A 27563-nucleotide genomic window follows, 5' to 3' on the forward strand; every position below is an offset into this window, starting at 1 on the left:
AATTCAAGAGCTAAAATGCAGCTTTTATTTCTTAGGATATTTTGAGACTGCTCATAGCAACAAAACACCCATTTAGATTTTCTTTCTCTATCTGTTAAAATGCAGCAATGAAAGTATGTACAAATCCAATTCAGTAAAGTTTTATCAAAAGTTTAATGCCCTGTTTCACCAAAGCACTTAAGCACAGGCATAAGTCACGATGGAAATGAAAAGTTAAGCACAGGCTTAATTGTTTTGCTGAACTAATGCTTAAATGAAGAACATCTAGTTATAATGAGCAGAGAAGTACTACCAGCAGAACTTTTTTTTATTTATGAAGTTTTAATGAATCTGGAAAATTTATTCCGATTTCTTATTAGCCTGATCCAAAGCCTACTGAAAACAATAGGAGTCTTACCATTGATTTCAAAAAGCTTTGGATCAGGCCCTAATCTGCACAGAGGGAAATAACTACATCTTACTCCAACCTGCAGGTGATAGGGAAATTATATGCTTCCCATAACCCAGCATAGTGTAGCCAATTTCTAAATGATTTTCAACCAGTGGCTACCCAACCACAAATTGTTGTATTTACAGATCTTTATTGGTTTACATGCTTTCAGGTTCTATTCTAGAAATATGCCAGTAAAGAAATACCCATGCCCATATTAATTTATACATAACCATATTTTTTTTTGGCCGGGGGGGTTCTGCCTACTACTTATGTGCAGCACATCAGAAGCCAAATGAACATGTCTTAGGGGTGCAGTGCCATAGTCTGTAGCTTGAAAAGAATTACATTTAGCCACTTGCCTTTTCTGTTAACATTTAATATGTATAGACGTGGCAGAATTTGGTTTTTAACTTTTAATAACGGACGGCTAATGTGTCTTATTTTTAAGCATTTTTCAAATCTTTATTAGTTGAAATTGTCACAATTACACACACTTATGGGGGAGTGAAACAATAATTATTTAATGACAGTAGGCCTTGAGATTCAAACTTTATAAGCATTAAAACACATGGTATATTTCGACATGTGATATTGACAAAATAAATACCATATATGAAACTAATAAGTTGTCAAGCAGCAATTCTTACTTTGACTATCTGTAAACATGGATAATTATCAATGAAAACATTTTTTTTGTTGGTTTGTGTGAGTATGGTGACATTGTTTACCAACATCTATGGATAAAAATCCAATCCTTTAAAGCCTAAATGTGTCATCCTCCCTTGTACGGTCCCTAGAGATAGTTTATCATCAGACATCAGCTACTAATATTACTCATGTATGAAGCCAAACTATACAGTAAGTTTACCAAATTTGTTATAATTGCAAAACCACATTGCTTATCTCCTCTGCTCATCCAACCAAAATCACAGCTCTTACCAAAAAATAAACTGATGTAATCAAGCGGAGCATGCTTGGAACTGAATGTAGACATGGCAATAATAGTGCCTATTAGAACATTTCTCCCCCGCCTCCCCTCCCCACCCGCTTTACGTGATATTACCATGACCATTCAGCATAAACAAATCTAGCTGGGTAAATCCTGGCAGGAAGACAGCGTGGGAAAGTGCCAAATCTTCTCCGATACTTAGTGTTCACAACAAAAAAGCCTAAAATATTCAGAATGCTTTAAAAAAAAAATTTAACTACACATCAAGCCAGTCTCTGCCCCCGTTCACAGCCCCTTTGTGTTGCTCCAATTGGTTGGGTCTCCCCAGCTGAAGATTCCTGGAGTCAAGGATTCCTTTAGTCAAGAAGTACTAAAACCCCATGTGCATACAAAAATACAGTTTATCTAGACCATCAGGAGTCCATGAAAAATGTGATCTTGATCCTTTGAGTATATTTACTAAGAGTAACTTTATTATTACATTTGCTAGTGTGAATTTAGCTGTTATTCTTTTAACTGGGATAAGCAGCCTATTTAACATAATAGAATATGAATATGGCCTTGTATTAGTATTGTACTGTTTTTATTTGCCCAGACCATCCTGTCCAGCAGTGAGATGTGTAGGAGATGGCTCAGCAGGGAGGAAAATTCCATTAAGATCTCATCGTAAAGATCTCCACCTATTGTCCATTCTCTCCTGAGCAGCCAATATGGCCTCTTGGATAACTGAGATTATCTTTTCTTCCTGGTAGATAAAGTCAAACACTACAGTGTAATAGTTTTATCCTGGTGGGATGGGAAAGAGAAATGATGTATAAGCACAATTATATAATATGCACAAAGTCTAAAAATATACAAAATTCACCTTGGATATCCTTTTCTATTCTTTCACCCTAAATAGATATGTGCCTCTAACTACCTGCATCTGTAATCAATTCCCTACATAGACTCATATCCTTTAAGGTTAGACGGGATCACCATGATCATCTAGTCTGACCTCATGCACATTGTAGTTCTCACGCTGTGTTCCATGGTCCACAGTGCTTGTGCTGATGGTTCACAGAGAACCGGTTGGTCAGATGAGCTGGCTCTTCCTAATCTCTCCCAGATGATAAATTGCATTGAAAGATATTTTAAAATATGTGAACCAGTATTGGAGTGTAGACAGTCATAAATAGTAAGCAGGCAATTCAGAACCAAGGTCAATGCCTGGTTCCCAGGAAGCTAATCTGGCCCAAGAATTAACTCTCCTTAGAGAAAGGCATAGAGCAAAGTCTTCTGATGCTTGCAGTAGCTTCTCTCAAATAAACCCCTCGAATAACCAAACTAACAATACAGACTTTTTTTCAAACACTAAAATCTTGCTGGCATGCTCTGAAAAAAAAAAAACATGCAAGACTGTAACAGCTCCAACTTCTGATTCCTTCCGTAACATTATTAGTCAGTGACAAACTTTCAGCTAAAGACCCAATATTACAAAAATTATCTTCTCCACACAGAAGGTCCATGGACCTCCTCCTAATGTGATATATCTATAGCATTTTGTGCTTTCCATAGCTCAGACTATGGATATTTTTTGGGAGGGAGAGCCCTAAATTCTGAAACACAAACATAGCTTGCAGATTTCAGGTTGAGCTAATAGTAGGTGTAATTACACAAGTTTAATATGACTTGTAATCTCAGGAATATACGTGAATTCTGCCCCACTCACTTATGTGGGGGCAATGCCCTATACTGTGCCATTGAAATCAATAAGATTACTTAGAGTACCCCTTTTCAGAGTGGTAGCTATGTTAGTCTGTATCAGAAAAAAGAATGAGTATTTGTGGCACCTTAAAGACTAATTTATTTGGGCATAAACTTTTGTGGGCTAAAACACACCATCAGATGCATGCAGTGGAAAATACAGTAGGAAGATGCATATATACAGAGAACATGAAAAGATGGGGGTTGCCATACCAACTCTAATAAGACAAATCAATTAAGGTGGGCTATTATCAGCAGGAGAAAAAATTTTTTGTAGTGATAATCAGGATGGCCCATTTCAAACAGTTGACAAGAAGGTGTGAGTAACAGTAGGGGGAAAATTAGCATGGGGAAATAGTTTTTAGTTTGTGTAATGACACACCCACTCCCAATCTTTATTCAAGTATAATTTAATGGTGTCCAGTTTGCAAATTAATTCCAGTTCTGCAGTTTCTTGTTGGAGTTTGTTTTTGAAGGGTTTGGGTTTTTTTGTTGAAGAGTTGCGACTCTTACGTCTAAATTGAGTGTCTAGGGAAGTTGAAGTGTTCTCCAACTGGTTTTTGAATGTTATAATTCTTGATGTCTGATTTGTGTCCATTTATTCTTTTGCATAGAGACTGTCCGGTTTGGCTAATGTACATAAGAGGGGCATTGCTGGCATATGATGGCTTATATCACGTTGGTAGATGTGCAGGTGAACAAGCCCCTGATGGTGTGGTTGATGTGATTAGGTTCTATGATGTCCCTTGAATAGATATGTGGACAGAGTTGGCTATGGGCTTTGTTGCAAGGATAGGTTCCTGGGTTAGTGAGTTTGTTGCGTGGTGTGTGGTTGCTGGTGAGTATTTGCTTCAGATTGGGGGGCTGTCTGTAAGCGAGGACTGGTCTGTCTCCCAAGGTCTGTGAGAGTGAGGGATCGTCCTTCAGGATAAGTTGTCGATCCTTGATGATGCACTGGAGAGGTTTTAGTTGGGGCTGAAGATGACAGCTAGTAGCGTTCTGTTACTTTGTTGGGCCTGTCCTGTAGTAGGTGACTTCTGGGTACTCTTCTGGCTGTGTCAATCTGTTTCTTCCACCTGAGTAAATGTGAAGAATCATGCCCTGTATTTGAAAGTCATTACTGGAAAAGAAACTCATAACACCTACAGACAGTTTCTGTTCCTTTTATTCATGTGAGTAAAAGGAAAGCAGGATTTCCCTCAATGTCAAGCAAAATCACTTTTCTGACTATCAGCACACTTTAATGCCCAGAAGCTGTCACTTTTACTAATACCCTGGATGTAGTCCCATTGAAATCAGTTGGACTACTATGAAATACTTCACTATATATCGGAGTATAGAATTGGACCTTATGAAAATACCAGAAACCCTTTTCCAATCACACGGCAGGAAAAACTGTTGTAGAAAGAAATAGCTGACCAGGAAAGAGACAGTTTAAAAAAATAAGTACAAAATATTACAATATTTGCAGTGCACCTCACTTCTCTAGTGTCATTTAATATGGGAGACATGAATATTCGCCCCAAATAAATAGCAGATAAATGACAAGAGCTTGCATCAAACTTGGAAAATGTGTTGGCCTTAAAAAGATCCTGTTGGAGATTATACATATTGTAAAAGCAAAAGTTAATTTCATTGCTTTTCCACTGACTTTGTCCTCTGTGGAGTTGTATTATGCCCTTTAGGTTATGTAACTTAGAGATTCCAATTATTCACATAAGAAAAGTAGTGTAATGAATTGCTGAATGGTACATCTTCTGAGACAAGTGTCCTTGCCAATAAAAATACAAATTATGCCTCCAAATATGCTTTGTGTCACCAGCAGAATCTACAACTTTCATTTTTAGACTATTCCCATATCTTTCTCTTGTTTTTATTACCCGTGGCATTGTTTAATCATCACCAAATCTGCTACACTCATTTCACTTTTCCCACTTTGGGTAAAAAAAAAAAAAGCTACATTCTCTAGGTTAGAGAATAATTCCCAAAGCCACATACACATTCACAGACACTACAGTGAATACTTTATACTGGTTGGCTGATTTTAATGCAGCTTTATCGTTTACCATCTGTCAAAAACACAAACTAGTTATGTCTTTTTTTTTTTCCCTTTTGATGGTTACTACTTGTTAGAGAAATAAAGGACTTCAAATGCCATCTTTCTTTGACAGGGAGTTGAACTGGGGGCCTAATTTTATAAAGTGCTGTGGTTCATCATGCAAGGTGCTGAGAACCTTCATGCTTTGCTTTCAAAAGGGGGCGATGATGCTCCACACCTTGCAACTTTGGACCCTTTCATAGATCTCACTCATCTCTGAGATTATGAAAAGCTACCAGAAAAATACATTATATTCTAAACATAGCTTTCCCACTCCTTTAGAGAAAATCATTGATCAGCCCCCTTAAATGAACAAAGAGTATTTAATGCTCTGGCAAAACTGCCTGCAATAAAACTCTTTTGAGCTCTCCTATAGATCTGCCCTGTAGATTAGTACAGGTACACACAGCTGCAAAGGGAATAGAAATATTTCACAGCTCAAAAGGGGCAGCTGGTATTTTGATTACCCTCAGTGATTTCAGTATGAGTCAGTGTGGTCTTCATTTTGAACAGAAGAACATGGCTGATAGAGCCACATCACCATCATGGTCAGCTTTTATCAGCCAAGAACTGGATGAATGTCTCAGTCTTAGCTTTTCACTTCTCTGTATGCACATTGCTATTTCCCCTCTCCATCAGTTATTTGCTTGCATACATTAGCAACACAAAACCAAAATATTCATTATTTGGATGGAAAAATGTCTACTCTTTCCTTAAGCTTCCCTGCCAGAAAACAGGATATCAAATACTGTAGCGTTCCATGAACGCTTAGGGTATGTCAACACTATGAACACTATTCTACTAGGTAGAATTTATAGAAGTTGTTTTTTAGGAAGTGATTTTATACAGTCGATTGTGTCCCCCACCAAGCGCATTAAGTCGGCGGAGCGCGTCCACAGTACCGTGGCTAGCGTCTACTGTTGGAGCATTGCACTGTGGGTAACTATCCCACAGTTCCTGCAGTCTCCGCTGCCCACTGGAATTCTGGGTTGAGCTCCCAATGCCTGATGGGGCAAAAACATTGTTGCAGGTGGTTTTTGGTACATGTCATCAGTCGCCCATCCCTCCATGTCTGCTGTTGCTTTCAATCATTTTGTGCCTTTTTTCCTTGCAGATTCCTTACTGCTGTCAGCAGACAGCGCAGTAGGACTACTAACAGTCATCATCCACAGCTTCCACTGCAACTCTGCTCTCCTTCAGATGACATACCACAGCAAGCATGGAGCCCGCTCAGCTCACCACTGCTGTTGTGAGCATTGTAAGCACCTCACGCATTATCCTGCAGTACGTGCAGAACCTGCAAAAGCAGGCAAGGGGGTGATGATAGCATGATCACAATAGTGATGAAGACATGGACACAGACTTCTCTCAAAGCACAGGCCCTGGCAATTTAGACATCATGGTGATAATGGGGCAGGTTCCTGCCATGGAAGGCCGATTCTGGGCCTGGGAAATAAGCACAGACTGGTGGGACCGCATGGTGTTGCAGGTCTGGGATGATTCCCAGTGGCTGCAAAACTTTCATATGCATAAGGGCACTTTCATGGAACTTTGTGACTTGCTTTCCCCTGCCCTGAAGTTCAAGAATACCAAGATGAGAGCAGCCCTCACAATTGAGAAGCAAGTGGCAATAGCCCTCTGGAAGCTTGCAACGCAAGACCACTACCCGTCAGTCAGGAATCAATTTGGAGTGGATAAATCTACTGTCGGGGCTGCTGTGATCCAAGTAGCCAACACAATCACTGAGCTGCTGCTATCAAGAGTAGTGACTCTGGGAAATCTGCAGGACACAATGGATGGCTTTGCTGCAATGAGGTTCCCTAACTGTGGTGGGGCGATAGACTGAATGCATATCCCTATCTTGGGACCGGACCACCTTGGCAGCCAGTACATAAACCGCAAGGGGTACTTTTCAATGGTGCTGCAAGCACTGGTGGATCACAAGGGACGTTTCACCAACATCAACGTGGGATGGCTAGGAAAGGTGCATGATGCTCGCATCTCCAGGAACTCTGGTCTGTTTGAACAGCTGCAGGAAGGAATTTACTTCACAGACCAGAAAATTACCATTGCGGATGTTGAAATGCCTATAGTTATCCTTGGGGACCCAGCCTACCCCTTAATGCCATGGCTCATGAAGCTATACACAGGCATCCTGGACAATAGTAAGGAACAGTTCAACAAAAGGGTGAGCAAGTGCAGAATGGTGGTAGAATGTGCATTTGGATGTTTAAAAGCTTGCTGGCGCAGTTTAATGACTAGGTTACACCTCAGTGAAACCAATATTCCCATAGTTATTGCTGCTTGCAGTGTGTTCCACAATCTGTGAGTAAGGGGGAGACATTTATGGTGGGGTGGGTGGTTGACACAAATTGCCTGGCGGCTGATTACGCACAGCCAGACACCATGGGCCATTAGAAGATCACAGCTGGGCACCCTGCACATCAGAGAAGCTTTGAAAAACAGTTTCATGACTGGCCAGGCTACAGTGTGACAGTTCTGTTTGTTCTTGATGAAAATCCACCTCCTTGGTTGACTCTACTTTCCCTGTAAGCCAACCGAGCTCCTCCCTTCGATCACTGCTTTCAGAGGCAATAAAGTCACTATTGTTTCAAAATCATGCATTCTTTATTAATTAAACACACAAATAGGGGAAACTTTCAAGGTAGTCTGGGAGGGGTGGGTGAGGAGGGAAGCACCGGGTGGGGTAGTGGAGGAGGGAAGGACAAGGCCACACTACAGTTCAAAACTTATTGAATGCCAGCCTTCTGTTGCTTGGGCAATCCTCTAGAGTGGAGTTGCTGGTGAGTATTTACTTCAGGTTGGGGGGCTGTCTGTAAGCAAGGACTGGCCTGTCTCCCAAGGTCTGAGAGGGAGGGATCGTCCTTCAGGATAGGTTGTAGATCCTGGCACTCCCAAGCTGACCCCTTATATGTCCCTGGACTCAGTAGGCTGGGTCAAGCAGCATTTCCAAGCGGTCGCCCTCATAGGTCCTAGGTTCAGCACATCCCTATTCCCACTTTCACATTACAATTGTTCTGGTAGTAACTCGAGTGATTTTTGGACACTGCAGGGATCTTTAGCTTGTGTACAAGGAGCGTTGCTGCACAGTGAATGAGGAAGCCCAAAAATCACACCTGTCACCCATATCCCAGGGGTTTAGGTGTCTCCCACAGCCAGTTCATTGCCTTTTGTAAGCCTTCTGATCAGTTTTGGTTCAAGCAGGGGTTCGGGGGGGGAGGTCTTTTGTGAGTCAGACAGGCTAGGTACTGTGCCCTGGTTCCCCAAGAACACAGAGCTGATAGGTAACACCTGGAAGCAGTGCATCCCTTTTCTTGGTTCAATTAGGAACAGTCCTCTGACCTAATAAGGCTGAGGGGAGGCATTTTCCCAGGCCTGGGTTCGGCTCACACTCCTCTTCCAGTAACAGTATATTCACCCTGCTGTCTAATTAAATGTCCCCCTAACTGAGATGGGGATAGGTATTTTCCCACTTATTCACTGTTTTCATCTCTGCTGTATATTTTTGTCATACTTTTCACTAATTATAGCTTTCTTTACTTAGAAAAATCAGAACAAGCTAAATTTTGCTTGTGGTCCACTACAGCACCTGTATGGCTGCAGTGAAGTATGGGATGTGACTTGCTGAGTGTCAGTGTACTTGTCCATGATTACTATACACCAGATACAAGGGTGGTGCTGGCATTGCCTTCCAATAATTCAAGCATCATGTATTTCTGGTCAAAGAAAATTTTAAAAAATTGTGAAAATTAAAAAAATTGTGAAAATTAAAAGCGAATTCACTCCACTGAATCTCCCTATTTAATATACCATTCCCCCTTGGGACAGACTGTTTCTAAAACACACTTGCAGCATTGTTTTAAGCAACTTGATCTTAAATGTCATGCCTCCACATGCCCCAAACATTCTTCATTTGCAAGTGGAAAATATACTAAGTATATGGTGCTGCTAAAATGTGTGCTTTATACAAATAAACAATACTGTTACAGAACTAGCCAGCAGCAACTAGACCAATATTGTAAGCATATGCATGTGGCTGAGGAAAAACGAATTTATCATGTTGATAAAAGGAATTTAAACCCAAGGGTTTCTGCCCCCTCAGTTTCATGAGAACTAGGACTTGCCTAGAGAGCTCACTGGTTTTCAAAATTCTTGAGCCAGAGATTCCACCAACCATTGTTTGCCAAATTTCTTCTTCCCACTGTAAAATGCATTAATCAATGTGGATTTCTCTAACCATTGGCTTCTTCGTTGTTCTTGGCGCTGCTGTAGAGGACTGAAGCTCTGGGTGGGCTCTTATAATAGCAGATCCGAATTGTCCTGGGGATAGCTTCTGGCACTGTCTTGAAAATACTGAGCAGGGGCTTTTGCTTAGTGTGGTGGGTGACTTGCATCTGTTGAATGGGGCTGGATGAAGATGACTTTTTTTTTTAAATAAACTGTTGCCTGATTTCTGGGTAATGTGTTTTAGTGTTTGGTTTGCTGGTGAATATATTTAAACAGCAGTTGTTACACAACATGATGTTGTTCTGGAATTTTTTTAATAGAGCATATAAATACCTTAGGCAACTTTGAAAATATCAGCTCACAATTTTAGCTGTTTTCCTAGGAATGTCAGCCTTCCATCACTCCCTTTATCAAACAACCATTGCCACATCACCAAACCTTCTCCCAACATCAAAAGGGGAACGTAATATAGGGAACGATTGCATGAAGAAGAGAAAATTGAGGGAGCTGAGTTAAGACTGTGGTGTGTTGTATGGCAGTAGAAGTATTGGCAAGATGTGTCTGCCTGTAGATGGAGGAGTAGAGGATATGTACTGTTAGGTCGCTTAGCTTTTCATTTCATTGCTTTTATTGTTTTGTGCCAGGTATCTCTCTGGGATGCAGTTAAAGATGTTACCACAAAGTGGGTGTGTGTATGTGTACACTTGAGTGCCAAAGAAATGCAACTTTAGGTACATAATATGCATAGATATGTATTTGTATCATATTAATTTACTTAAAAATAAACACAGACATTAAGAAAGAAACTTAATTCTTTCCACTCTGTCCACTCTGGCTCTGCTTTCCAAATATAGTAGATTCCCCCTTATTAAAAAAACTGAGAACTATATTTGTTTAACCTCGGGGCAGAAACATATAATCTCTGGATTTGTTTTTGAAAGTATTCATTGCCCTAGGGAGAAAATAATTATCTTCTGAGTGAACATGGGAAGACTACAGCAGAACTTTTCCCACTGGCTGACACTTAATGTATAGGAGGTTATGGTCTACTGCTGGTAAAGCAGCTAAGCAAACACTGCTTAGATGTCACTTATTCTGATTAGGTACAGTGACTGCTTTTTGACTAGCAGCATTATCAGAGAGGTGTCACCTAATGGTGAGTGACTGAAGGGTAGGGGAACCCAGGCCCACCCTTTATGGGGTTCCAACCCAGGGACCTATGAAACCGTGAACCCTGACAGAGTTCCAGTCCTGATACCCCCAAGCTGATTCCCTTGGTCACTTCCTACTCTCGTTCCAGTTTGCACCCTAGTCATCTCAGGGTTGGACACAGGATTCCTCTTGTGTTCTCTGATTCATCTCCAGTGTCTCCTCTGCTGGCAACAGTGAGTCATCCCCTTTGGTTTCCATAATCAACTGGCTTCCCACAGCATGGCTAGGAGGCTTGACCCTGAGGGCTTGGAGTCCCAGTGGCTTTCCAGCAGGAGGTTGCTGCAACTGCTGTCCTCCTCAGTCAGCCCAGAGTGAGTTGAGCATTCAAAAGGAAGCAGCCCCCTATCATAGAATATCAGGGTTGGAAATGACCTCAGGAGGTCATCTAGTCCAACCCCCTGCTCAAAACAGGACCAATCCCCAACTAAATCATCCCAGACAGGGCTTTGTCAAGCCTGACCTTAACAACCTCAAAGGGAGAAGATTCGACCACCTACCTAGGTAATGCATTCCAATGCTTCACCACATTCCTAGTGAAAATTTTTTTCCTAATATCCAACCTAAACCTCCCCCACTGCAACTTGAGACCATTACTCCTCGTTCTGTCATCTGCTACCACTGAGAACAGTCTAGATCCATCTTCTTTGGAACCCCCTTTCAGGTAGTTGAAAGCAGCTGTCAAATCCCCCCTCATTCTTCTCTTCTGCAGACTAAACAATCCCAGTTCCCTCAGCCTCTCCTCATAAGTCATGTGTTCCAGCCCCCTAATCATTTTTGTTGCCCTCTGCTGGACGTTTTCCAGTTTTTCCACATCCTTGTAGCATGGGGCCCAAAACTGGACAGAGTACTCCAGATGAGGCCTCACCAATGTCGAAGAGACGAGCGATCACATCCCTCGATCTGCTGGCCATGTCCCTACTTATACAGCCCAAAATGCCGTTAGCCTTCTTGGCAATAAGAGCACACTGACTCATATCCAGCTTCTCGTCCACTGTAACCCCTAGGTCCTTTTCTGCAGAACTGCTGCCTAGACATTCGGTCCGTAGTCTGTAGCAGTGCATGGGATTCTTCCATCCTAAGTGCAGGACTCTGCACTTGTCCTTGTTGAACTAAATCAGATTCCTTTTGGCCCAGTCTACTAATTTGTCAAGGTCCCTCTGTATCCTATCTCTACCCTCCAGCATATCTACCTCTCCTCCCAGTTTAGTGTCATCTGCAAACTTGCTGAGGGTGCAATCCATGCCATCCTCCAGATCATTATTGAAGATATTGAACAATGGCCCCAGGACCAACCCTTGGGGCACTCCACTTGATAACGGCTGCCAACTAGACATGGAACCATTGATCACTACCTGTTGACCCCGACAATCTAGCCAACTTTCTATCCACCTTATAGTCCATTCATCCAGCCCATACTACTTTAACTTGCTGGCAAGAATACTGTGGGAGACCATATCAAAAGCTTTGCTAAAGTCAAGGAATAACAAGTCCACTGCTTTCCCCTCATCCACAGAGCCAGTTATCAAGTCATAGAAGTCAATTAGATTAGTCAGGCATAACTTGCCCTTGGTGAATCCATGCTGACTATTCCTGATCACTTTCCTCTCCTCTAAGTGCTTCAGAATTGATTCCTTAAGGACCTGATCCATGACTTTTCCAGGGACTGAGGTGAGGCTGACTGGCTTGTAGTTCTCCAGATCCTCCTCCTTCTCTTTTTTAAAAGATGGGCACTACATTAGCCTTTTTCTATTCGTCCTGGACCTCCCCCGATCGCCATGAGTTTTCAAAGATAATGGCCAATGGCTCTGCAATCACATCTGCCAACTCCTTTAGCACTCTCGGATGCAGCACATCCGGCCCCGTGGACTTGTGCTCATCCAGCTTTTCTAAATAGTCCCGAACCACTTCTTTCTCCACAGAGGGCTGGTCACCTCCTCCCCATGCTGTGCTGCCCAGTGCAGTAGTCTGGGAGCTGACCTTCTTTGTGAAGACAAAGGCAAAATAAGCATTGAGTACATTAGCTTTTTCAACATCCTCTGTCACTAAATTGCCTCCCTCGTTCAGTAAGGGGCCCACACTTTCCTTGGCTTTCTTCTTGTTGCTAACATATCTGAAGAAACCCTTCTTGTTACTCATAACATCTCTCGCTAGCTGCAACTCCAAGTATGATTTGGCCTTTCTGATTTCACTCCTGCATGCTTGAGCAATATTTTTATACTCCTCCCTGGTCATTTGTCCCATCTTCTACTTGTAAGCTTCTTTTTTGTGTTTAAGATCAGGGTTGTCCCCTACACTTTCCAAAACTTCTTGGATTGTCTGTGCTCCGCTGTATTGCTCTCCCAGCAGATATCAGGGTGATTGAAGTCTCTCATGAGAACCAGGGCCTGCGATTTAGTCACTTCCGTTAGATGTTGGAAGAAAGCCTCATCCCCCTGGTCCGGTGGTCTATAGCAGACTCCCACCACAACATCACTCTTGTTGCTCACACTTCTAAACTTAATCCAGAGACTCTCAGGTTTTTCTGAAGTTTCATACCGGAGCTCTGAGCAGTCATACTGCTCTCTTACATACAGTGCAACTCCCCCACCTTTTGTGCCCTGCCTGTCCTTTCTGAACAGTTTATATCCATCCACTGGGGAGCATGCTCAGCAGAGTCAGGGGGGCCTGGCCTTTTGGGCCTAGAGCAGTGCATTAATCCTCATCTCTCCAGTGCAGGGTTAGTATGCCCCATCAGAAGGGAAGACTCTCCTTTCCCTTTTGCCTGTGCTCAACATGGGTTTGTAAATCACATGACAATTACCATAGCACACAATAAGCTATTTGGGGCACAAGCTATTTTTTTTGTTCTGTTTGTTCAGTGAGTTGCACAGCGGGCTTCTGACCCATGGCTGGGGCTCCTAGATATTACTTCAAGAATAAATTAATTCACTAGTGTTTTTTTCTAACTGGTTCAAAGTGAACACACAAAATGCAGCATATACCACAGAGAGACTAATAGCTTCTGCTGACTGACATTCTTTACCAGAAGTAGTAGACTCAGCCAGGCAGGGAAGCAGAAACTGTATCATGTGACTTCAACAGCAATGCCCATTATGGTCACTAGATGCAAATGTGTCCTCTGAATGGGAAGAGTTCTGCCCAAATTGAGCTGCTTGCAGGATTGGGGCTGGAGGGTCTAATTCCAGCTCAAATTTTGAAATGCACTGTCAAAAGCAGTAAAAAGAATACAAAACTGTTTGCAGGCATACAGATGTTCAGTAAAATGCTGAGCTGATAAAAAAATGCATGTTAGTGAAGATTCTGCAAACTCAAAAATACTTAAGTGTTTGATTTTTTTCTTTCTCAACATTTCACACCAATGTAGCATGCAGATAGACAACTGGAGATCTATACCATATTTTTCCAGACATTGAGAGCACAAGGAAATGGGGAAAAGAGAATATTTTATTAAAAAGTTAATGCAATGAGTATAAAATAGAGAATTGCAGTATATTTTGAGATGGGAAGCAGTTACCGACTCATGTGACAGGATTGCTGTTCCATTATAAAACCTCATTAAAATGTATGTGAATTCCAGAAGTAAATGGGCGGGGAGTTGTTTCAGCATCTGGTGTGCCCTTATGTTTTTCTTACTTATAACTGGTGTAAACAGGAAGTACCTTTTAATTCATACATTGTTTCATACTATTTTAAGTATATCTATTTTTACACAGCACGTTCATGGCACTAAATTTTTGGAACAGCTAGTGTGGTTAAATTGTTTTTCATAATTCCATATAAATCACTGCAGAATGAGTTTCAGAGATGACTTCCATGTATATTTTCAATTATCACACCCCAGTACCAGTTTAATGAGTTAACAACATCCCCGCTGTACTGTGGTGAAGCTTCTTTGCTGCAACCAACCTAGGGTCTCAATCCTGCAAGACTTGAGCACGAGTAGTCCTATTAGTCAACAGAACTACTCACTGTGTAAACACATGCATAAGTCTTTGCAGAATCAGGGCCTTACTGGTACTCTTTTGAGGCACAATGTCTCAAATGCTGCATTATGCACAGAGGTTCCAGTGGAATCCTGTCACCTAGGTCAACTGTAGTTAGTACCATAGATGCTATTGAAAATCTTGGGTCAAGACTTTCAAAAGCAGCTAGTGATATTGATGCCTCGACTTTCATATTTTTTTCTCAAATTGAGATACATACTTAAAGGGACCTGTTTTTTTCAGAAAGTGCTGAGCATCCACCATCTGAAAATCAGGCCCTTTAAGGTATCTCAACATGGATGCTCAAAATCACTAGTCACTCTTTTAAATTTTGGTCCAGATGTTTATTGCATCATAGTATTTATTTTCCCCTTGGTAGTTGCAGTGTTCCCTCTGGAATCTGGAATCCTTACTGTCATTTAGCAGAACACAAGCAACTAGTCCCATTCAAAGGGATCAGAATTCTACACATAGAATGTGGAAAAGAATGAACACCAGAATATATTTAGATACTTAGTTGTAGATATCAAGATTTTAAGGGTGCCCACTTCTCTCACAGCAGAATTAAAGAGGTTAAGGATATTTAACAAGCAAAAAAAAGTGGGAAGTAAAAAAATCAGTAAAACATCTAAAAAATGTGGAAAATTTGTTTTTATACATAGATAGTATGTGTGTATGTATATGTATGTTCTTTATTGTTTTACTTAGATTAAAACAGTAAAACCTTAATCTACATAGATGCTACTCCAATCCACGACCCCCACCCCCACACACACACACTCAGCTACCACCTAACCCTGTAGATACCTAAACTTTTACTATAAAAGTCCTCTAGTTGCCTACGTGTCTTCAACTAGCTAACTTATTTTGTGTTTGTAAATTTGTTCCTAGATGGTTTCTGTAGCTTTGGGTCCAGGAACAATTTCCAGGACTAGAGTGGAGGAGGGGGAGAGGGAGAGGAAGAGTTAAAGTGAGGGGAATAAACCTTATCTTTGTTATCATGTTTCCCAGGTCTTCCTCACAGGGGCTCAGGTACAAAACTGGGCATGTGCATTGTGCCTCAGGCAGGTTCCCAGATGACTATCTCATACCTAGGCATTCCCCCACCTATCTTCATCTGGTTTGGTGAGGCTTATCTTGCCTGCAGGGTCCAGTTATCTGAGCATGCTTAACTCCACACCAACCAACCCAAGGTGGTGGGGGGGGGAGGGAGAGAAAAGGAGGCAGCATTCCTTATAACTCTCAGCCAGTGGCTAGGACACTCACCTAGGATGTGGGACATCCCAGTTCAATCCTCTGAAGAGGCATGGTGAGAAAAAAGGATCTGAACATGGGTCTCTCACCTGTGAAGAGTGACCTTGCCACTGGGTTATAGAGCCATTCTCACTCTTTGCTTGTCCAATGCATATTTAATGTCTTCATTATTTTAATACAAGTGGAACAGCTTCAACTGGAGAGTTTAAGACCTCCCCACATCAGGATATCCCTTAGTCCAGTGGTTTGGGCAGTAACCAGGGAGATGGGAAACCCCTGTTTAAATCCTCTTTCCCCAGCGGAAGGGGGAATTGAACTGAGGTCTCCCACGTCCCAGAAAAGTACCGTAAACATTAGGCTAACAGTCATAAGACCATCCTCTGATCTTCCCCTGGCTGTCTTGTGTGGAGTTAGACATGCACTGCTGCTGTGCTTGCAAGAAACCGTTTTGGTGCCTATCTCAAGAAGAGGGTGCCTGGCTGTGGATTGCAAGCAGTTAGGTGTCTAGTTCACTGAGAGGAGTGGGGCTTAGGACACACTCCTCTCCTCAGCATCTGCAGGCTTAGCATGCTGGCTTGTGTGATCCCGTTCTCAGGCATCTATCATGTCCCATCACATAGGGAGCCTAGGCACCTAAGACAGGCTTTGTGGATTCCATTGGGTGCTTAGGTGCTTAAATGTTAGATATTACAAGGCTCAGCATTGTGTCACCCAAGTCCTTTTGTGGATCTGAGCCTTATTGACTTCAGTGGAAATATTCATGTGCATAAAGTTGCTCACATGTAAAAGTGTTTAATTTCAGAGTTCAAAAAAGAACTAGATAAGTTCATGGAGGATAGGTCCATCAATGGCTATTAGCCAGGATGGGCAGGGATGGTGTCCCTAGCCTCTGTCTGCCAGAAGCTTGGCATGGGTGACATGGAGTGGATCACTTGATTACCTGGTCTGTTCATTCCCTCTGGGGCACCTGGCATTAGCCACTGTCAGAAGACAGGATACTGGGCTAGATGGACCTTTGGTCTGACCCAGTATGGCCGTTCTTATGTTCAATCTTCGGTCCTGATCCTGTAATCTATCATCTCTATCACTAGAGGCCCTTAGGAATAGTTCCTTTTCCTTCAGTAATTACAACAGGAATAAACCTTCAAATATTATAAACATTTTGTTAAACATAGCTCATTTTGTGGTACGCCGGCAGTGATATATCATGATATAAACAAGGGACTGATTTTATACTACAATCTAAGGAACACTTAACTACTGTGAACAAATTTAAAATGGCTATTTTTGGAGTCTGTAATGGTAGTGATGGAACAACACTAAGCCAGCCCCTTCCTTAGAACCACCTTTCCCAGTAACTAGCTAGTCCCTTCTAATTCTCTGTAACATAAAAAGTTCTGGTAAGACAAACTTTTCCCAGCATGCTTTTCTAAGACTGGCCCTTTAAATTGGGCAGAGGCAAGCGGCTGCAGTCCTAAAGTGGCCATTTTGCAAATGATTGCTATATGTTTATCTTCTCTAGTTGATAAATACCTGTTACATTTTCCTTTTTTATTGCTAAGGAAATGGTACCTAGGTGTGTCTGTTACCAACTGCACAGGGCTTAGAAGTAATAAAAAAATCCTCTAATATTAGCTTTACTAGACATAAAATGTGATGTATTTGAAATTCACTATCTTCTGCCCTTTCTGGAGTAGAAGTGAAGGCTGCTTGGATTCTTCAAGTAGATGCAGCCATGGATTCGTGTGTGTGCGTGCGTGCGTGCATGCGCCCGCACACCCCCATAGAAGGGAAGCACTTGTGCCTTGTGGCCTTAGCCTGTCCTCTGGCTATATGAGGTGGCGCTGCCCCAATGCCCCTCAGTTCCTTCTTACAGCCTGTGGCTGAGGCTGAGCTCTGTGTGATCTTAACCTCACAGCCTCATTATTTTACTGTGTTTTTTCTAGTTGTATATCATTAGTACCTTTAGTGTTGGTTGTATTTAGTTCAGTATCCCCCGGTGATTCCCGCACTGGGCTTTAAACAATGTCTTTCATGTGGTGGAGTGATCCCCAACAACAATCCCCATTTACAGTGCTTGCTGTGCTTGGGTGTGGCCCATATTAAGGAGCGATGTTTCATCTGCAGATCGGTCATGAAGTAGACTCAGGTGTCTTGGCACCTTTGCCGAAAGCAGTATCTAGTCAAACAGGCCAAGCTCCAAAGAAGGCCCTTGTCAGATCAGAGATAGCCCTCAGGTTACTGCTGCTGTCTTGCACTCTGGAACAGATGCCTCTTCAAAGAGATGTAAGAGGCATTCCCCAAATGCACTGAGGAAAAGGTCACATGAGGCCAATAGAGACCACTCCATGTCCTGTGGGGACTCTTCTGTCTCCCTTGGGAAGAGCATGAACTGGCACAGGGTTAGTGCCAGAGCATAGGATGGTGCAGGTGCTTCTAACCACTCCCTGGTACCATGTAGAGAGGTTGGAGACCCTGTACCATTAACTCCAGTTCTGTCCCCGGGGTGAGTCCATTGTATCTGATATCTCTTCTACCAGGATAATCCTCTACCAGGATGGCCTATTCGGCAAAGTGGACATGTTTTTCAGTGTGGTTATTGGATCGCAGACACTGGCTACTTCAAAACATCTTGGAGTATTTGACACATCTTCAGTCATCAGGCCTTATGCTTAGCTCATTTAGGGTGCATCTAGCAGCAATCGCAGCCTTTCATCCTCCCCAGCCATGGAAGACTGGTGTTTTTCCAATGCGATGATGGCGAGGTTCTAAAAAGAAATCTTGTCTCAAGAAAGATATATTGAAATTGGAAAAGTTTCAGAAAAGGGCAACAAAAATTATTAGGGATATGGAACGGCTTCCATATGAGGAGAGATTAATAAGACTGGGACTTTTCAGCTCAGAAAAGAGACAACTAAGGGGGGGAATATGATAGAGGGTTATAAAATCATGACTGGTGTGAGAAAAGTAAATAAGAAAGTGCTATTTACTCCTTCTCATAACACAGGAACTAGGAATCACCAAATGAAATTAGTAGGCAGCAAGTTTAAAACAAGTAAAAGGAAGTATTTCTTTACACAATGCACAGTTAACCTGTGTGACTCTTTGCCGGAGGATGTTGTGAAGGCCAAGACTATAACAGGGCTCAAAAAAACTAGATAAGTTCATGGAGAATAGGTCCCTCAATGGCTATTTGCCAGTATGGGCAGGAATGCAAAACCATGCTCTGAAGTGCAAGGAGTGTGAGAGTTGCAGGTTTTGATGGCAGAGTCTCCTTGCATGTAATTCTCCAAAGACAAAGTGATGTTGCAGCCCAACCTGAAATGTATGTCTAAAAGAGATCTCTGTTTCATTTTCCCGGTGGTATATTTGCCTGTGGTCTTTTTCCTAATCTGCATTAGTCTCCAGAGGAGCAGCATCTACACACATTGAACATCAGATGATGTCTCGTCTCTTATCTGGACAGGACTAAACCCTTTCAGACTCTGCCTTGTGTGTTTTTTGTCATATGTAGACAGTATGAAGGGACAGGCAGTCTTCTCATGAACGATCTCTAAGTGAATAACTTCCTGCATCAAGACAGGTTTCAGATTAGCAGCCGTGTTAGTCTGTATTTGCAAAAAGAAAAGGAATACTTGTGGCACCTTAGAGACTAACAAATTTATTTGAGCATAAGATTTCATGAGCTACAGCTGTAGTGGGGGGGAGGAGTTGAAGAGGCTGAGAGAGAGCTACTGAGGGGGCAGCAGCGGTTTGGAAAAGAGGTTTCCACTTTAAAAAATAAAGTCCTGTTGAAGTTTGTTAGTACCTTGCCTGCTTGTTACAACATTTTGGCAATGAGGATGGATCTTCTGCCTCTGAACCCACCTGCACCCTTTCTACAAAGCCCAGGTAAGCTTCCAATTGCTTTTACTGCCTGGATCCATATGTTTGAGACTTATCTGCTTGCCATCAGTGCTACAGAGATTTCTGAAGTAAGAAAGCATGCTCTGCTAATCCACTGCTTTGGAGCAGAAGGGCAGCGTATATTTTACACTTTTCCCCTTGCAGACAATAAATATGAGACTGCACTCTCTGCATTAAAAAACTTTTTTGTACTAAAAGTGAATGTAGTAGCTAATCGCTACAGATTTCGCCAGCGTGAGCAGAAACCAGGGGAGACTATAATGCAGTATATTGCTTCCCTGAGGAGTCTGATTGTAACTTGTGACTTTGGGAATATGGCAGATGAGATGATTAGAGACCAGCTCATTGAGAAAACAACCATGCTTCATGTAAGAGAACATTTACTTCTAGAACCACAACTTACACTAGACAAAGCAATAACCATTGCTACCCAGATTGAGCCAGCTACAGCTGAAGCCAAAATAATGAGCATGGATACAGGAGGCACAGTCCAGGCTGTGACTCCTTTGCAGAAAAGTTCACTATTGCTGCAGACAAACGATTACAAGAGGAAAACTAATGGAAAACCAACGAATCAGCAAATTCAAAATACAATAAAAAGCATGCTTTTGCTGTGGATCCCCACAACACCTTGCAAGCTACACAGGATGTCCGGCAAAAGTAGCTCAGTGCAATCATTGCAAAAAGATTGGACATTTTGCTAAAGTATGTCACCGCAGCCAGTTCAATCAACAGGTGCATGCAGTTACAATACCAGATGATGATGTACTGAGTGTGGACAAAATCACTACTGCACATATTCCAGAACAAATAAAGTGCACAGTAAACGTTTGAAGCTGCTCAGGCATTTGGAATACTGGAATAACTCCCTTGGAAAATAGATGAGCGGACATAAGGCAGGTGAGGAAGCAAAAGTTGTAATATGCATTTAAATATTATACTATTACAAATTCGTCCAATACCTGAAAATGCTTTACTATGCGGCCCAATTCTGCTCATTTGCAAAACTGGCAAAACTCTCATTAACTTCAGCAAAAAATAATACAAATGCAGAACAAGGTTTAAGTCAAAAAAACAAACACATTACTTGCTCTCAGGATTGTCCTTTGAACGTCAAAATCCTCTATTTCCAAAGCTGTTGATTCTGTAACTCTCATTCCCTTTCCCAGTGCTTTGCATGCCACCCTGGAAGACCTGTTTTGTGTGTAAACTTTTTCTGGGCACCATATAACTGCACATGCACACTTTTTAACCAAACATTTTTCATTTTTCTTTTTTCCAAATGTTTTTTAAACCATTGGTAAGAGAGCAGCACAAATGCACGTGACCTCAGTGAAGTGAGTACTAAATGACTGATCAACAAAATAGCTTGCAAGTACTATACTAATTCATCTCTTATTTATGACATTGTGAATTGTATATTGTTGAAGTGCTGACAGATATAGCTGGCATCCAAGAATAGCCTCTCCTAGTCTTTGAAATTCTAAAGCTGTCAATGACTCAAAATAAACAATTCTATTCAATAAGCATGCAAGATTAAAATTATATTCATTTGTTTCACTTTCATTTCTTATTTTACTTTTTATTTGGCTACTTGTATATTAAACTGAAATGTAGAATTTCATGCTTATTTAGCATCTGGTTAAACATGACCTAAGCCATTGTCACCAGCTGAATGATATCCTTTAAGCAGAAATGTTTGTCAGTATTATCTTGATTTGTGGAGCAGTCAATGCTGTTCACTATCTTTAGGCTAATGTGGTTCTCTGGGATGCTGCCCAATTAAGCAGATTCCCTGGTTAGTGCATCTGATTAAGTGGAGTATAGTGAACTGTATGTGAATTTATACTAATACAACTCAGATGCATTTGGTTCACCAAACTTTCACTCTGATATAAATTTAGGAAGAATTTTTCCTTTTTGAGCTATATTGTAGAAGTCCTCAGCATAGCAATTAAATATTATGAGAATTGGCATTTTAGAAGCTTGACAGATCAGCTTAGACAGATCTTTGTTACCAAAAAAATTGGAGATGATGCTTCCTATTCAGAACTTAGAATTAATTTAGATGTATATAAAGTACATTGATAATGCAAAAGATTATGTATATGCTATATCATTATTTAGTAAAATAATGTCAAGTAAATCAGAAAATAGCATTGCCTCTCAAATGTTCTTCTTAATTCTTCTCCCTGTGCCTGTGTGTAGTGAGTAGGGTGACTCCAGACATTTTAAAAATAAGCTTTAAGGAATAAAATATTTTTCACTTGTATGTATGGGGCAAATTTTTATGTTTAAATAAGTTGTATAGGCTAAATTAGGTTTTGGGGAAAAAATCAAAATCCTGAATGCTTTATAATTAAAGCAGTAGGAAATGAAGGAAACCTGTCTGGCAAGCAAGCTGATGAGCTCAGGGAGGGCCTAATTAAAACCTCTGCTGCTCACACTCATTTCTCTGATATGCTTATTTCCTCCCTCAAGCCATCAAATCAACAATTTTTATTAGGCAAGCATTAGCAATATAGAGAGAAATTTGCACGAGTTTGAGCATGTGTAATATTTATATGCAACACCAATGTGTGAGCTTGTATTTGTGCATATATGTTAAAAGCCCTTTCAAAATGTAGCCTGTAATGTTCCATATCTTGGACATTTGTGGACTTTAATGACCTGACACTGGGTAATTTTCATTGATCGATGGTTTTAATTATAAAACTGAAGGTCAGGTATATAGAGACAAAATGAAGAATAAATGCAAATAGAAAGGGGAAACTTTGTTATATAGAGAGCAGCATGCAAGAGCAAAGCTGCTTTGCACTGCAACATCTACTTTTATAAAGGAAGGAAATTAGAAGCATCTAGGTATGGTGTGAAGTCTAAAATCTCAGATTTTAAAACACAGGAAAGAGTTCAGGTGTCTTTGTTGGCATCTGCCTGCTCACTTGCTAACAAAAACACAAAATAACCATTACAAAGAAGCAAGGGGTATGTTCACTGTCCTTCCAATGCCAATAGTCTACCAAAACAAAACTAATTTTCTAGTGCAGCTGGCTAAACAATTCCAAATGTATTCAACAATTTTTGTCTACTTATGATTTATCTGTGCACAGACTGATTTTTTTTTCCTCATAGTGATTTTGTTTCTCAGAATTATCCATCAAATATTTCTGCAAATAATTCTTGGTCTGTAGTTCCTTTGTGAGCATTAGGAGTATTTTTAAAATTGTTTCCATTAGAAAAATAGGTCACATGGACAGTTTATTAAAAAGCCTCCTGTCACATTCTGGGGGTGCAATCCAGACCAGTGGAAGAGTTGTGACCTCTTACCCTGTAGCCCCAAATGCTTCACAATGCCTTGCTGTTGTGGCCCTCTGTCTTGGATGCCCACAATCAGCAACCAGCGTGCATTCTGTCTATGTATTTGGCAGCCCAAATGCACTGCTTTTGTATCTTGGAGCCTGCCTGCAACACCACAGATGCCCTCTGGTTTCCAAGTTGATTCCACAGTCTGCCCAGCCCTGAATTTTCCCCAAAATGTGTGTTCTGAAATGTCCAGCCCTGTCCTGGATGGCTCAGAGAAATAAGGTTAGTTGCACCTGTAAAAAGACAAAACCATATCACAAGCTTATTAACTTAACTGCGATAATTGCACCCTTTCATTTAAACACCTTTTATAGTAAAAATAAAACAAATGTATTAACAATATGACTTAGGTTAAACGATGCTAAGTAAAAGGAATAAAGTTAGACAGGGTTACAAGCAAATGAAAACCTACATCTCAAAGTCTAAAACTTTATTTAGCAAGATACAGGTGTCCTTCAAGATGGTTTCTGTCACCAGCCATTCTTCTTCCCAGCCATGGCTGACTTTGCCTCAGCCAGGACCTTCCACAAAAGTACAAGGTACTAGCTTTCCTTGTTATCTTAAGTGAACAATCTTTGCTTGAGAAGGTTTCTCACCTATATTCAGTTCCAGAGACTTCAACACCTTTCCCCTTGGTTGAATAACCTATCTTTCTCAGCTCCCAAGAGCCCTGTTCCCTTGTGTCTGTCTAGTGATGGATGCTTAAAATGGCTCTGTCCTTGCTTATAGCTCCCAAAGTCCAATAAACCTTGCTTCTGGAGGCAGGAAACCCTCCTGTATGCTCAGCTTGCCGTGTCCACCAGGAAGTTAACGTCTTGCTGTTCTTCCCTTCCTGGGGGCTTCCCCCTCCTGGTATGTAAATATGGTTTCCATTGTTTTGATTCTACCATGTTTTGTTTACATAGGAGACAGGTAAATAGCTGTCCCCCCTCCCCAATCTGGACAGGAACTATTTCTTCCTTTGTTTGGCCACATACTTTAAAACATATCAATGAGTATTCATACTTCCTCCTATTGTGTTTAATAGACATTTCACAATGATATTAGTCACCAAAAACCATACATGATACAATATTAGTGTATTAAATCCATTGATTCAATTGTTTGAGGTTTGGCCCTCCTCCTCTTCCCCTTCTATATATCTCAGACTAAGTTTCTCTTCCCTGCTAGGGTGTAGCCACACTGTCTCTTCCCCCAACTTGATAGCTTTGTATGTCTGATATATAAAATGAATTCTCACGGGCTTTCAAAGTACTTTAGAAGTAACTGGCCTGTGGAGAAACCATATTCCTTTGTTTAGGGTGGGATAACTCCTATTTGACTGGAAACACATGTTAAGAATTATAATTTCAGTTTATATCCATAACTTTCTCAGTTCCTTTCATTATGTAATGTACATGCTATTAATAACCAGTGAGTTATAAGCTTTCCAATGATATATGCCATGGCACTGTTTAGATACAGATTATAACAGTCAGTGGGATATGAAGATGAGGGTGGTGGGCTTAGTGTCACACTTCCCTGCTATGGAGCAGCATCCTGAATTTCCTCTTTGAGGTAACCTTCCGTTGTCCATGTCTCTCTCACCTTTCATTTGCTCTAAATAAAGTGACTGTCTCAGACACACAGTTGGGGATAAAAAGCCTTAGTGCAGAACTGGTGACAGATGACATTGCACCTCTGCTGCTTACTAAAGCAAGGGTGTTCCTAACCAAGACTCATGTCAATGGCAGTCTTTCACTTGGTTTCACTGGGTGCTGGAACAGGCCCTTAGACGCTTTGTCAATATTTTTATGGGGGAAATCTCAGCAACTTGAAGACTGTGCAACCAAGTGGCAGTTCCTAATAGAGAAAAAGAACATCTATCAAGAGTCTGTCAGGTGATAAAAATAGTCTTTGTGTTTCTTCTTACAATAACTAGTAGTTAGCAGCAAATATCTTCTCATGCCTGGAAGAGCAGACTTTTTAAACAGTGGGATTGTGATTATTCTATCTGTGATGCACTATGATGAACTTCAAAGAGTCAAGAGTTTTCTAGAGGTTCAGTTCTCCCTGCTTTAGGTCCAGATCAGCATGAAATGTTAAAAGGAGCCTAAATAAAAACTACAGTAGACTTATTAATTTTCATATACTGCAGGGCTTTCATCATTTTTCATTTTTTATATACAGAGGTATTGCCGTAGTACCATACCCCACTGGGCCGCAATGAGGTATGTGTTCCATTAAAAATGTGACTAGTATCCACAGGTGCCACAATGCACTGGACTATAAATACAATGGAAAAGCATGGCTCTTTGAAATGGAAATGTGGAGCTGGCCTCTGAGTGCTATGCGTATCCTATATGAAATAATTTGCATTAAAATGTAATATCTCCCTTTCCCCTGTAACATGAAAAAAGGAATCTCCACCATTGCCCTGGACTACACAACCCAAATCTTCATTCTTCCTCCATATTTTGGCACTTCCAGATCTGACCGTTGGGACCTAACTAGATACAGATGTGTTTTTTGCCTGCTAAGGTAGGTCTAAACTTTTGGTGGCATGTTGACACTGCACAGTAGCAGGGGTATAAATAGCAGTGAGATGGTGAGGCACTACACAGATGAGAAGAGCACAGGCATGCCAGAACCCTAGGATATATACCCTACATGCCCAAGCAGTGCCTCCCACATCTACATTGCTATTTTTAGTAGTGTAGCGTCCTGCTGCCTCACTGCAATGAAGGACTCTGGCAGCAGGGAAAGGCTCCAGCAGTGGGATACTACACTGCTGAAAACAAAAGCGTAGTTGTGTGATCAATCCATTCATTGAGAGAGAGTCAATTACAGAGAAAAGGAGTACTTGTGGCAACTTAGAGACTAACACATTTATTAGAGCATAAGCTTTCGTGAGCTACAGCTCACTTCATCGGAAGCTTATGTTCTAATAATGTGTTAGTCTCTAAGGTGCCACAAGTACTCCTTTTCTTTTTGCGGATATAGACTAACACGGCTGCTACTCTGAAACCTGTCAATTACAGAGGTGGCTGAGGCTGCTCATCAGATGCCAGAGGCTGCCTGTGTCCCTCCTTTTCCCCTTCTCATATTTCCAGTTTTCACCAAAATCAATAGGATTCTTCCCATTGTCTACAGCATTTCCTGCCACTTTGGAATTGGTCAGATGTATTGTTTTAAAAGTTGCTAAACAGCCAAAAGCCATCAAGTTGAGTTTAGGGCTTTGCTTTGTTTGGCCAAAAAAATTAATTTTGAATAAAACAAATAAGATGACTTTGTGAGTCATAAAGTCATAGAATATCGGGTTTGGAAGGGACCTGAGGAGATCATCTAGTCCAACCCCCTGCTCAAAGCAGGACCAATCCCCAATTTTTGCCCCAGATACCTAAATGACCCCCTCAAGGATTGAACTCCCACACAATCCGCAAGAATGAGGAGTTAGCCCATTAAATAATTTGTATTTATAGATTCTAAAATAAAGAACTCGTGTTTCAGAGCATAAACAGACCATGTACAGAGGTCAAGATGGATTTTTTCCCTCTACATACAGATTTGCACAATTGGCTATTTGTTTTTTCTCTTTCCCCTTTAAGCATTAGGAATTGAGAACTTCCTAGAGACAGGATACGGGACTTGATGGGTAAGTGGTTTGATTTGGTGTTAAAAGGTACCCTGTCACATAGTAGGGTCAGATGCCACCCAGCCCCCCATACTCTTCTTTTTGTCCTTTCCAGTCTCCCTACTTCCAAATTTCCTGAATTTTTTCCCCTTCCCTACAAATCTCTCACTGTTCATTCAAGGTCCTCCATAATCTTCCTTTCCTTTCCTGTCTTCACCTCCTTCCACTCTGCCTCCTACAGGAAGCCAGGAGCTGAATCTCCATTTCCATTCCCTGCCTTGTTAGGCTCCTCTTTCCATTCTACAGTCAGTCATTTAGAGAGCATTGGAAGATGAAGAGGGGCTCAAGTCAGAAAATAAGTTGGGCCAGCTACCTATACATGTCCCAGCTGTCAGTCATCTCATCAGACAGTGGATACAATGGCCCCTAGAGGCAGGAGATGAGCAACACTTAAAAAAATGCTTCCTGTCTGACTGACTCCATGATTACTGAAGCTGCTTCTGTGATCTCAGCAGCTGATTTAACAGACCTGGAGGCTTACAGGGAGAGGAAATATGTAGAGCACTGCTGTGCAAAGCAGCACCAGACAAGCTGTCCCTGCTTCTCACTCTATTTAATTTCTCTCCCATTATAAAAGGATTAAAGTTATGGGGTGGGAGGGAGCAAAGACAGTGCTGTCCCTGCTGACAGACATTTTAGTGGGGTTGGATTCTTCCTGTCACTTTTAAAATTAGATCAATGACACAGAATAATTCCAT

The 27563-nt window shown here is 41.4% G+C and overlaps 1 long non-coding RNA gene across 1 annotated transcript; it reads right to left on the bottom strand.

Annotated features, from left to right (window-relative positions):
• Positions 1-360: 360 nt before the first annotated feature.
• LOC122457633 lies at positions 361-26604 on the bottom strand. Its single transcript, XR_006277276.1, has 3 exons — positions 26449-26604; positions 1517-1524; positions 361-372 (listed from the first exon to the last, which is right to left on the bottom strand). It is a non-coding gene; the product is annotated as an uncharacterized LOC122457633 (long non-coding RNA).
• Positions 26605-27563: the final 959 nt, after the last annotated feature.

The sequence above is a fragment of the Dermochelys coriacea genome, chromosome 1 (genome assembly GCF_009764565.3).
Source record: "Dermochelys coriacea isolate rDerCor1 chromosome 1, rDerCor1.pri.v4, whole genome shotgun sequence".
Classification (NCBI taxonomy): Eukaryota; Metazoa; Chordata; order Testudines; family Dermochelyidae; genus Dermochelys; species Dermochelys coriacea.